The sequence below is a fragment of the Drosophila erecta genome, unplaced genomic scaffold, assembly GCF_003286155.1.
Source record: "Drosophila erecta strain 14021-0224.00,06,07 unplaced genomic scaffold, DereRS2 tig00000055-arrow-pilon, whole genome shotgun sequence".
Lineage (NCBI taxonomy): Eukaryota > Metazoa > Arthropoda > Insecta > Diptera > Drosophilidae > Drosophila > Drosophila erecta.
Window position 1 is genome coordinate 2,694,842 of NW_020825200.1, and position 12,035 is coordinate 2,706,876.

The window sequence follows — 12,035 nt, forward strand, 5'->3', positions numbered from 1 at the left end:
CATGTGTTAAGTGCACATTTCAGATGAATGAGTCGGCTTGCGTCAACTGCATTTCAATTGCAGAAAGTGCTGAATGGCCTGAGGGCAGGAGTTTATAGTTGAGCAGTTGCCGTCATATTACCGGGCATGCCAATCATGCACTCGAGAAGTTGCACAAACTCAAGTTATCACAGGACTTCTGAAAACATGAATCCTATTTGTTTAAGCACTCTTTTAATGTGGGTATGACAATAACCCAAGAAATCGTAGAAGAGCATACTGCATGCTTGGGCAAGTAATCCAGGAAGGCCTTTTTATAATTCCTATTTTGAATTCCATTTTGCAGGCCAGAAGTCCCAGATTTTCAGTGATTGCCATTGCCACTCTGGAGTGCAATTTCCTTATTCTAATGACGTTTGGCTGTGGCAGTAGTGCCACATGTCCGGCAAATAAATGGCTTGCAGCCACGAGGCCTTTGAACTGTTGGCAAATGCTAACACAAATTATCAAGTTACCATAAATTGCCCTCGCCCGAGCCGTACAGCTAGCCAATGAAATCAAAGCCACATAAATTGCGCAAATAATTCTGTCTTCTCTCGACATGCTCCTCTTTTCTCCAGGGAAAATGGCGCCCAACGAAATGCAGCCAAGACAAAGGACGGGCCAAAAGAATCATCACTTACAACTGACCACAAAGCTGCACAGCCACATCCATAGCCCCATCCAGGCCCACGTCCACGTCCGCATCCTCATCCTCATCCACATCCACATCCCTTGGGAGCGCTGGTACCGCAATCGATCAAAAGGAATTATGTCTCAACACAATTGTAAATAAATCTTTGCGGCTATGTGGACATCATGTGCATGCCGAGGTCCTGGCCAAAGGATTTGGCCAGGCCGGCAAAAGGGAGCTGGGCTATGGGACAGCCCCAAATCCTGCATATCATAGACACTGGGTATATGAAGATTGAGTGGTAATGTGTGCAAATCTAAAGCTTTCCTCCCCAGGATACCCCGAATTTCCCAAATGCGGCTGCTTCGATTCCTGTCCATTCGTTGACATGTTGGTAAATTGCTCCTTAGCTGATTGCATCGATTTCGGGGGCTGCGTTTTAGCCAGAAACTGGGGAATTAAGTGTAAATGCCGGAAATTAATCTGCTCAAAGGGAGACACAGCAGCAATAGGCCGAGCTCAAATGCAATATTATTCAAAATGATTTTACAAGTGCCGTTGGCAGTAGGAAATCGCCCCGTTGTCCGGTTCTTTTCAGTGGGCGAGTATTTATAATGCGCATCGATAATGATTTGTAATTTAAAGCTCAAACAAATTTCCGGCAATTTTTGCGTCAGACACGCGCCAAGCATTTTCCTCCGCCTCCGCCAGCTTGTTTACTTTTCATCCGCCAGGGAAAACAACTTGGAGGCTGTGTAAAAAACCGAACTTATCGGCGTAATCATTGAGCCAAGGAAAAAAACATTAATTTGTTTCTTGTAAACTGCCTTGCCGAGGGCTTTGTGCAATCAACACGAACGTGAGCATCTTCAATGGCTCGCATTCGGTTTGTTTGGCCTGGTTTGTTTGGGAAACTCCCCAGCCGGAAATTCGATAGCAGGAAATGTGAAATGGCCGTTAATGGCGTACACAGTGCGTATGCGTAATGGTCCAGGGGTCAGGCAGGGATAACTAGCCTTTTTGTGGGGTATTCGTTAAAGACGCGTATTATATCGCATTAACAGGGAAATGAATCAGCGTTCACTATAAATTAATAATCTTTTTTAAGTTTATTAATTGATTATTTATTCGCTGGACATTTTTAAGCAAACTTCCATTTATTATGACAGTAAAAACGATATCATTTTAAATCAACAATTATATTTGTTTTCGAGAATTTGTCAAAGACTGTTTTACTGCTTTCCGTTTGTTGATTGCCTGTTGATTTATATGCTTAAAGGCAGAACGATATATCATCCTTCTCGCTTAACGATAGTTTCTGTAATTAAATGAAATTGTTATTACCCATGCTGGGTTATATTCACATATTTTTAGCTTTTGAAATTGTTTCCTTTTCTTTAAGGTAAGACTCCATTATTTTGCATTATCCAACTTTCCGACAAACAGGCCTGTTGGTGATTACCAGTAATAGCAGCACATGTTGATGGAACATTAGAGCGCATAACTGGGGGCGGCTGGAGGAAGTGGGAGTGGCACTTCAACCAACATCTGCTGCCGCTTCCTCAGTCGCTTGTCATGTCTATTGTTAGTCGCCCGATGCTGCCTGTTCCTCGTCATGTCGCCCATTAAAATCGTGTACACCATATGCCAGCCATATTAATTTTTTGCCATCCGGAAGTCGCAAGTGTAGGTGCCACGCCCACCGCCCACCGCCCAACGCCCGCCGCCCCAATTGGTAGGCAGTTGCTGGCGATTACGTGGCGCTGTTGCCGGCGACACGTGAGGCGTGGATGGGCTTACGTGGTTATGGTTATCGTGCTTACGTAATTTCCTTTCATAATGGACATTGTTGTCGCACTGCCAATTAAATCGAATTGCTTGCTGCCCCAAAAGGATTACTGGCAATTGAGTCTTCAGTAATCTGCTTAAAATGTATTTACTTCGTATTGGCATCCAGCCATTAATAGGTATTTGTCGAGCGGCTTGAACGTTGAGTGCGTCACATGAAAAGATCAGAGATCATCTGCGCATTATATTACGGCTTTACTTTTAGCTGCCTTGAAGGCTTCCAGCAACTTAAATGAATCATCTGTACTACATGAGCAGATAGCTTGCGTTGTAAGAAGTTTTATTTTTGAAAAAATAATTTACAAGTTCTTCAGAAGCATATCCCGACCACATCATTAAAATCTGCTCTGGCACAAAGAAAGTTATCTGCCCGCAAGTTTGCTGCTTCCTAACGCTTTCGTAATGACCGACCAACATCAGAGTCCTCGGTGGGGAGAGCTGGAAAATCCTTGCAGTTAACCGCACACAATTTTGTTATTTTTGCGGCGGGCGAGCGATGTATCCAACTTGATGGGGAAACCCACAGCGGCGAGGGGAATTTTTCCGTTTGCTGTCAGTGGCTCATTTGGCTGCTGAAAAGGCCAGAAGTCTGGACGGACTGGGGACGCAGTGGTAGACAGTCAGGCAGTCAGGCAGACTGGCCAGGACGAGGGAGCGGATCATCCGCATCCTTTGGCCGCAGTTTATTTTCGGGGGAAAACAAAAAGTGAATAAGTTGCTGGCAGTGTTTGCTTGAGACTGCAAAATGGCCTGCAACTATACCCGGCGAAGTGTTGTTATCAAAGCCATGTGGCACGAATGGGGGATCCTTCTAATCCCAGTTTACAAGCTTATTTCCATACATGTATGAATTTCTCTGCGGCATAACTCAATTTGAGTCTGCTCACAGCTAGGATAATCATGTGAGTCACGATCTCTGGAGAATTTCCCCCGTCTCACAAAGACTCAAAATACGATTTTAATCATATTTCCAGACAAGAAAAGACTGCCCCTGCCCCCGCCCCTGCCCTGGGTCTTAATAATGCCCAAAAGCGTTTTACCAAAATTGAAAACTCGTGCAAATAATTTGCATAATGTGCGAGATACACTCTTCTCCCAAATAAAAAGAAAGCTCGAATATTGTCTCCTTGTTCCTTTTGGCTGTCAACACACTCGCAGCTTGAGTTATATTTTTATTTGGTTTTATTTATGCATATGAATGCATATAAAACAGGCGTCCTTGCGCACAGTGGGTAGTGAGCCTCAGAAGCTTAGTGTAAATCACCTAGGGGTGCATTTGTCTGTTATATGAAAAGCTTCTTATAAATTGAATATTAATCCTTTCCTTAGGCAAAGAAAAGCAGGAATACCTAGTCAAGTATAAAATTCGTGTCTAAAGTTGTAAGCTATTTATTCTGTACCACTGTGCCCACTTATTTAATATGCGAGACTCGGAAATATATATCACTTGGAAAACGAAATTAGCCCTAAATGGTTGGTCGCCCGAGGGGGTTTAATATTAAGTACTTGACCCACTTTCTTCCCTCTCACTTAAATGACGTGGAAATACAAGTACAATTATGGAAAATACCGTCGCAAAATGGGCCATGTACATATATCCGACAGCTTATTGTAGCAGCTTCAAGTGCAAATTTTCCCATGTCCCCCATGGCTTCGGATGCAATTTATTTATATTGTAGACCAAATTGTCTGGCCATCTTGCCCACTCCGGAGGACCTGACTCCTGGCATTGGCAAAGCTTCAATAATTGCTGCCAAATTGCTGGCGAAGAAGTCAGCTCTGCGGCAAATGGCCGTCCCAGGGAAAACTTAATTGAAGTGTAAGCTGTTGAAGATGGAAGCTGCCTTCGGTCAGGTTTTTCCGCCCGCCCACGTTCCAGTGAAGCCATCGCCAGGTCACGTCAAGCTGGAAGGAAAAATAGGAATTAAAAAGTTCAGCAAAAAACGGCAAAAACAGCAAAAAAGCAAAAATAAGAATGCTGGATGCAGAATGCAGAATGCAGCAGAAACCCGAAGCCGGCGCCCTAATGGATTAATTTACTTTGTCGCAGTGCCAAAGCACTTGAAATTAGAAGGCATCAGGGCGTGTAAAAGGTTTTTCTGGCCTGCCATGCCACGCCCACTCTGCTGTGGAAATTCCCGCTTAAATGGCGCCAGTCGGCGTTGGACCTAATTGAAATGCTGATGAAAAGAAAATTGTTGTTTAAAAACAATAATCAAAAGTGGAAGGCACTAAAACGTTTTCCCACACTCGCAACACACAAACACACACACACCTAAACCTTTGTTTGGATAAAGGAAGCGAAACGCCAGCTAAACAAAGCTGAACAGCAACAACATAAAGGAAAGCCAGGTAACAATGTAGCTGGCCGTGTTTTTCCCCAATTCCCGAACTAACTAGTTGGCTGAAAAGGACGCTGACGATGAGGACGACCAGGTTTCCCTTTCAACCTGCTTCGCTATTTATAGAAATAACAAAGCACCTACAAGGCCTAATAAATATGGCTCTGTTTTCACCCTACATTAACTAATGGAGTCTTGAAAAATGCGAAGGACATATATTACAGCAGGAAACCCTTGTTTTATACTGCACACTATTAGCAGATTTAATTGCGATTAAAACTTTAGAAAAATATTATTTAATAATAATCTAACTCACTCAAAAGCTTTCTTCTATCGACTCCTGCTCCACCTGTCGAGTATACCTTCTGGGTAAACGAGTTCCCATCTTTTTGACGCCCCTTACATTCTGCGCGTTCCGGCTGCCATATGTTGGTCAAAAATAAATTGAAGTGGTTTCCCTGCGCCCCTGAATTTCCGGCAGGATTCCTGCTCTGCATTACGGTGTCCTCGTGCTTTTGTGTCTCGTGTGGAAACCGCAAGCATTTAGCAAGAACGAGATAAAATGCCCTGCAAAATGGAGGGTGGGCAAGAGGTGATGGCAATTTCAGCATTAAATTAGGTGAATCCCCCCGTTTTGGCCAGGTGGGACAGCTTAGCCTTTGCGACATCGTGTACCCGCATGTAAAGTAGTTTTTATGTGGCCTTGCCCGCCGTTGTGCCGCTGTGAGTGCATCATTAATTTTAATTTGTATGGCCCAAGCCGACAACACGGCCAACTGGCAGCCACGGCAAGGACACCCGGCCACCCGGCCACCGGGCCACCAGGACTCGCAGCCAGGACACTCGGCCATCCAACACAACCCTTCCTCGGGTCGTTCTCCCTGCCGTGTGGCAACCGCAATCCGACAACGTCACTTGCATGGCTGTTTAGTTTCACTTAAAGTGCCTCTTCGTTGTCTCTCTTGATGTCCTTTTAGTCCTTTCCCGCCCGCTCCCAGCGGAACAGGATACGATGCGGGGCAGAAACCTGAATTAGGATATGAGCAGGGAGTTATGAAATGTGAAGAGAAAGTATTATGCACCTTGGGATGTCCGTAAAATGTTTGTGCCTTCTCGCTGCCAGAAAATACCACAATGTATTCTGTCGGTTTTAACCATTTTTTGCATCGGCACACAATGTCTACCCAAAAATAAATATCTCGACTTTTATTCGAATAATGAATTGAATGAAGTTTTGGCCAAATGAATTTTTGTGGTAAATCTCAAAATAGATCGTGCGGATGTTGAGGGTAAAATCTAATATTCTGTATCAATTAAATTGAATTTTAGCCGGTTGGTGAAGTCCCAAAAATAATCCAATACACAGCAAACGACTTTCATTAGATTAAAGCTAGCATACAACTAGTATTTAATAGCGTTGACTATAACAGTTCCTCTGAGTTTTTCCAGGTCAAATTCAGTAATTAGAAGTTTCATTGGTGCTCGTATCAATGAAGTACAAATGGCTCTATTCCAGCCAATGCAATTAGCCCACCTTCAGCAGGTTAACTAATCTACTGTCATTCCAAGGGATGGTTTCACTTAATATATAGCACCGATTTAACCACATGGCACCCCATAATTAGCCGAAGTTTTTGCAGCCCAACTAATTTTCATTAGGCCTTAGTTGGGCCAATGTGCGGAATGGGAGTTTCAGCAGCCTAAAGCTGAGAAAAGAGTGTTTTTTGGGGAAAAGTTTCCTATGGCTGCCTATCTTAAAAAGAAGGGTTTGCTATTCGGGTGAGATAGTTACTCATATGTGTACAGAGCAAAAAATTAGTTAAAACAGATCTCTGGTAATGATTATAACTTTTACGGCTGGGTTAACTGCATACATGTAGGGCTTTCCTCTGGGTTACGATAGACTCTGCATATAAGCGTCCTCAACCCGAACTGCCCCCATATAAACTAGCAATCAGCGGTTATGTAGACCACTCCCGACCCGCCCATCGCAACAACATAATTACACTTGTCAGTTCATTGTACCGCAAATGCTCCACGCACATATATAACGCACATGGCCATACAGCAGCACCTCCAACCTGATTTTCCGGGGAAACTGGCACTGGTACTGGTACTCGTACTGGACCAACTGGTGCTACTGATGGAATGGGCTTACTGGGGCGACGGACATTCTGTGTAACCAAAGTCGCATGTTTCACGTGCCAGCAGCAGAGGACTCGACTTCATGATGATGCTCCGTGGGACTGGGATTGCGATGATGACGACAAAGATGATGATGATGCTGTTGTTGTTGCTGGAGCTGGTGATGATGGTAATTTGTTGTGGCTAATTGCGTTAAAACCGCATGGGCAGGCATTGAAACGTGACACATTTTTGCGCCATTTTCGGGTCACGCCAACAGCTAACAGTGAAAAGCCGTCTCGCAAGCGCCAGGAGTAGTTGCGAAAAATATAAAATATGCGCAATTCAGCAAACACATACACCCTGACCGTCAAAAGGTTTCGCCTGCCACAACATTATGACTAGAATATCCCCCTTTTAGCCGGGCTCATGCAATCCGTTGGCAGACAGGGCGACAGCCATTGAAACAAAGTCATTCCGGACCGGGGAAATGTTTTCAGCCTTTGGCAGGCGGAGTGTCAGCTTCAATCAGCCATTCACTCGGGCGCACTCATCCGCCCCGTTGTCCCTGCAACATTCGTGTCTGGGCAATAAATTTGTCAATTCTTATTTATTATCTATCTTATTTGATGTGCGGCTAAGGCGAATATTTCCTGAATACCTCCGCTTGTATTGCTCCTCTTAAGTTTGTGCCGTGTTCATATATAAATAAATCTACCAGAAAGAAAAGGTAAAAAACTATACCATTAGCATGAGACTAAAGAGCTAAAGCAGCTCGATGAACTGCTGCTTTAAAGAGGCTTCCGCAGAACAAAGGCCTGGAAACACAGATCCCGATGATTTGGATTCTGTGTTGATAAACACGAAACTCTATAAACTTGCGGCGTTTGAGCGTGTGTGTGTGTGTGCGAGTGTGGGCGCTTTGAGGTATGCTACCATTTTTTCTTTATTTATGTTCGGGCTTCGCATTTTTTGGTGTGTTAGTTTCCCGACACACACACAAGCCCACACACATATCGAACGCGGCAGCCATAAATAAAATTTAAGCTACACCAGAACGACGACAGCTGTGTGTGTGTGTGTGCGACTGAGTGTGCCAGTGTATGGGTGTGTGAGTGTGGGCACTCAAGCAACAAAAGGTAGCACGGCGCAGTGGCATGTGATTTATGATTGCTCACCCAGTGAGGTTAAGACTTTGAAAATATTTTCACAGACACACAAAACACCGGAGACCGAGAGGACATTCCTCGGACTGGCAAAACGCCGCTGGAAGTGGGATGGCAGTGCGCCAGTGGCGTAGGCTCAAGTTCAATGGCCTGGCATCCTTTCGCCGCCGTTGTCTCCTGCTGTGCCGTGAGGTCATAAGGCTTTTATTAGTTGCTGCTGTTGCTGCTGCTGCAGCGTTGTACTCCTGAGCCGAAATGCACAGCACAACACGCACTCGACCCTCGCAGGAGACTTCCTCACACATCCGACTGCTGATCCTGCTGTTCAATCTAATGGGCGCACATGTCTAAAACTGTGAAACATTTGCCTAAGAATCTCGCACGTTTCCTGCTGCAGACGAAAGGCACTGAGAGAAATTTGCGCATTGACTTGGCTCACACATTAGGTACAGAGGTGATTAAGAGTGGCTGCTGCTGGACAGCTCTTTAAATGATATAAAATGAAGCATACTGAGTTTTTTCTAGGTGCACATATTTGAGGAGCTGCCTTTTGCCGCACGTGCCTGTTCGCTTTATCAGGCCAATAACGTGTGTGTGCGAGGCAAGTTTTAGCATAAGTCTGGCCAAGTTGCATTCAACACTCATTGTTGCTGGCATGCCCGTTGCTGGTGGCTCTGCATTATGGAAAATATACTTGCATATCTTAAGTGCGGCCCAGTGGCAGCCTTCTGGCCAACTGCTCGTTGTGTTTTAAACGACTGTGCCAGAACTGAATCATTTGCAAAACAATTAAAGTTCTATTAGGCGGCAAATGCAAATTCAGCTCGTTTCGGGTGCCTTGCCCACACAGGCGACTGTGCACTTCTCTGGTTCTCTGGGATTTTTCAGCTCTGTCGCATAAATGTGTTTGCCAGTTTAGTGCATAAGCCGTTTTAATTGTTTCGTTAAATGAGCCAGCAGCAGCAGCACTGCGCAGCTTAACCATAAAAAGTTTTCGGGCCAAAAAGAATGGAGGGAGGGAAAGTGTTTGCATGTTCTTTTATGATATGCAGATTGCTGGAATTTTTTAAAATGAAGCAAGTGCATAGGCGAGCATTTCGAGAAGATTGTCGCTTAAAGGTCCTCCGAGTTTGAATTACCCTTTTATTAAGCACAGACATCAGTATTTAATGTATGGACTCAAAATATGCAAAATGGAAAAGACTGAAGTTCAACGATCATCAATTTCTTCATACGCTCGCCGTGGCTAAGTCCCCATTTTTCGGAACCATCCAAGTGTCCTGTCATTTTCCCCCACAATTTGTCCTCCGACATTTTGGCAACAATATGTGGACCACTGTCAGCACACTTTTACCTCTCACATTGTGCGCAGCATGTGCATCAGTGGTGAGAAATGCATTTTATTTGCGCAATTTTTTGCCGAGACAGTTACACAATTTGTTTAGAGGTTCGATGCGGCAAACTTTTGTCAATATGTTTTTATCAAATAGCAACAATATTTACACATGCATAAATTTGTTCGCGTGAGACGCAATGTTATATTTATGTACACTCGATTGTATATGTGGTATCGTTTTTGGGCGAGACACGTCCATTGGGGAATTTTGTGTTTGTGTCAATAAAGTTTTATTTTATTATTTCGATGCGCTGTGTGTGTGTGTGTGTGTGCAAGTTGCCATTCGCATGTTTGCTCTATTGAATTTATATGCAGCACCCCCGCACACCTTTCATTTTTTATCCTTTTCCCAACCATGTGTGTGAGTGTGTGGCATGTTGTATACGCACGTGGCCGGACCAAAATAAAACATGTTGCTGCCCCACTCCCAAACTTATCGAATTTATGTTCGCCTGTGTATTGAATTTTAATGGTCTTTGAGGCAAACGCACAAAATGCTTCGGGGAATTTTGCTGGAGAACTACTTAAAATAAACTCATCGCCCTCGTCGTTCTCTTAAATTGGATTTTGTGCAAAGGAAGAGGCGAGCGAAATGGAAATCGGTATGTGCGTTTGGGGGTAAATAAATTGTGTAAAAAATATGTTTACCGAATAAAAGTATCTGCAATTGCAACCGCAATCAGAGGAACTCGCAATGGGGCCTGCCTTTGCCTGACATTTACATGAAAGGGGAAGCATCAAAGGCAGCTGCAGGGATATTGCCCGCCCCCGTGCCATTAATATTAGAATTTATGGATGCCAACTAACAACAGCAGCAGCAGCAGCAGCAGCAGCAACAATGGCAACAACTTTGACAACTTGCAACTACAGCGACAACGACAACGAAAACAACAAGGCGCAATGTTAACGCCAGCGTGCATTGTTAGCAGATTCAAGTGTCTGGCGCTGCGGCAGCAGAGGCGGCAACAACAGCAACATGCAACACGCAGCAGCATCAGCAGCAACTGCAGCGCCGTGCGGAAGCAGCAACAGCAGTTGCTGATAACCATAACATTGAGTGATATACGAGAGCGGAGAGGGTTGATTGCTCGTGTGTGTGTGTATCTGTGAGCAAGGACCTCCTTTACTGGTGTCGCTGTGTGTATCTGTGGCTGCTGCTTCATTGCTTAACGCAGCATAAGCAGCATCACACAGGCAGTCAGCCAGTCAGCCAGACAGCCAGGCAGCCAGGCAGCAGCGATGTGGAGGGGTTGTCGATGGCCCCACTAATTTCTGCTGCACATGCAATTTTTTTATGCCGCCCACGCACCCATACACTTTATTTCCCCCGAGCCACCCACACTTGTGACGGTTTTCAATACGCTTTCTTCTGCGAGAATGGCGAATGCAAATGCGAGGGGTTAACAAATCATCTGCGGAGCGCTGAGAGTGACAAGTGGCTCCGCTGATATATAGGATGTGCATTAAATATGTTCATTTTTCTGTTCCTTTATTCTGCATTTGGAAATAGCTAATAGTACAATCAACACAATAAATAGTGAAAGTGTTAAAAAAAAAGTATTGCTAACTACAAAGTACATACTTTCGAGAATGTGTCAGTAATTCCCTTCTGCATTATATATTTTCCGTTGAAAGAGTATATCCTTCTGTGACCTACTGCTGCTCTCTGGTTTTTCGCTTATGTCAGCCCGAACACGCCCATTCGCACACACACATGCACACACTCAAATGCAGTGAGTGTGCAACGGAACTGCATTAAGCGCGCTCGATTGTGCGCTTTAAAAATTATGGCGAGCCCGATATTTTGTTTGGAGGTCAGCCATATTGTAAATTGACTGCCTAGAGCTCAATCAAAGTTTATATTACCCCAGAAAGGGCAGCCACTGGGGCCAAGAACACGCCGCTGCCAAGAAGTTGCAAGGCAAACTCGATGGGGGATACACGAAAATATATTGTATGGGTTTTTGTGACTCGACATATAGATTGTTCCGTTTGCACACACACTCGTGCAAATGCCTGTTGGTATTGTGCTGTATTTTTTCGTTATTTTCGGTGACTTTGCTGCCTTGTGGCTTTTATTCGAGCTTCGTGCTGCTTTCAACTTACGACGACTGCAGCTGCCAAATGTCTAGCAAATATATAGAAGTCTATTAAGTTAATGTCGCGTAATTTAGCAAACTGTCAAAATCGCTGGCAAGTGAACAGCAACTGAATTCGGTACCATTCAATAAGTTTTCTTGACATTGCCAACTTGTGGATGTGTGGATGTTTTCCCGACAATGGCGTTTTGGCTTGAACTTTGGAGTTTAATAATGCGTTTAGCAGAGTTTTATTTTACTGCTCAACTGGGATAAATGCGAGCATCATAGAATTTGGTAACATTACCAGTAAATAATTAAAAATGATTCCCTAATCAACATTGTCTGACCGCTGGCTTTACCTTCCAGCATTTTGTAATTTAACCTGTCATAATAAAAACTCCGCGAAACAAACGAGAAACTCCGTCG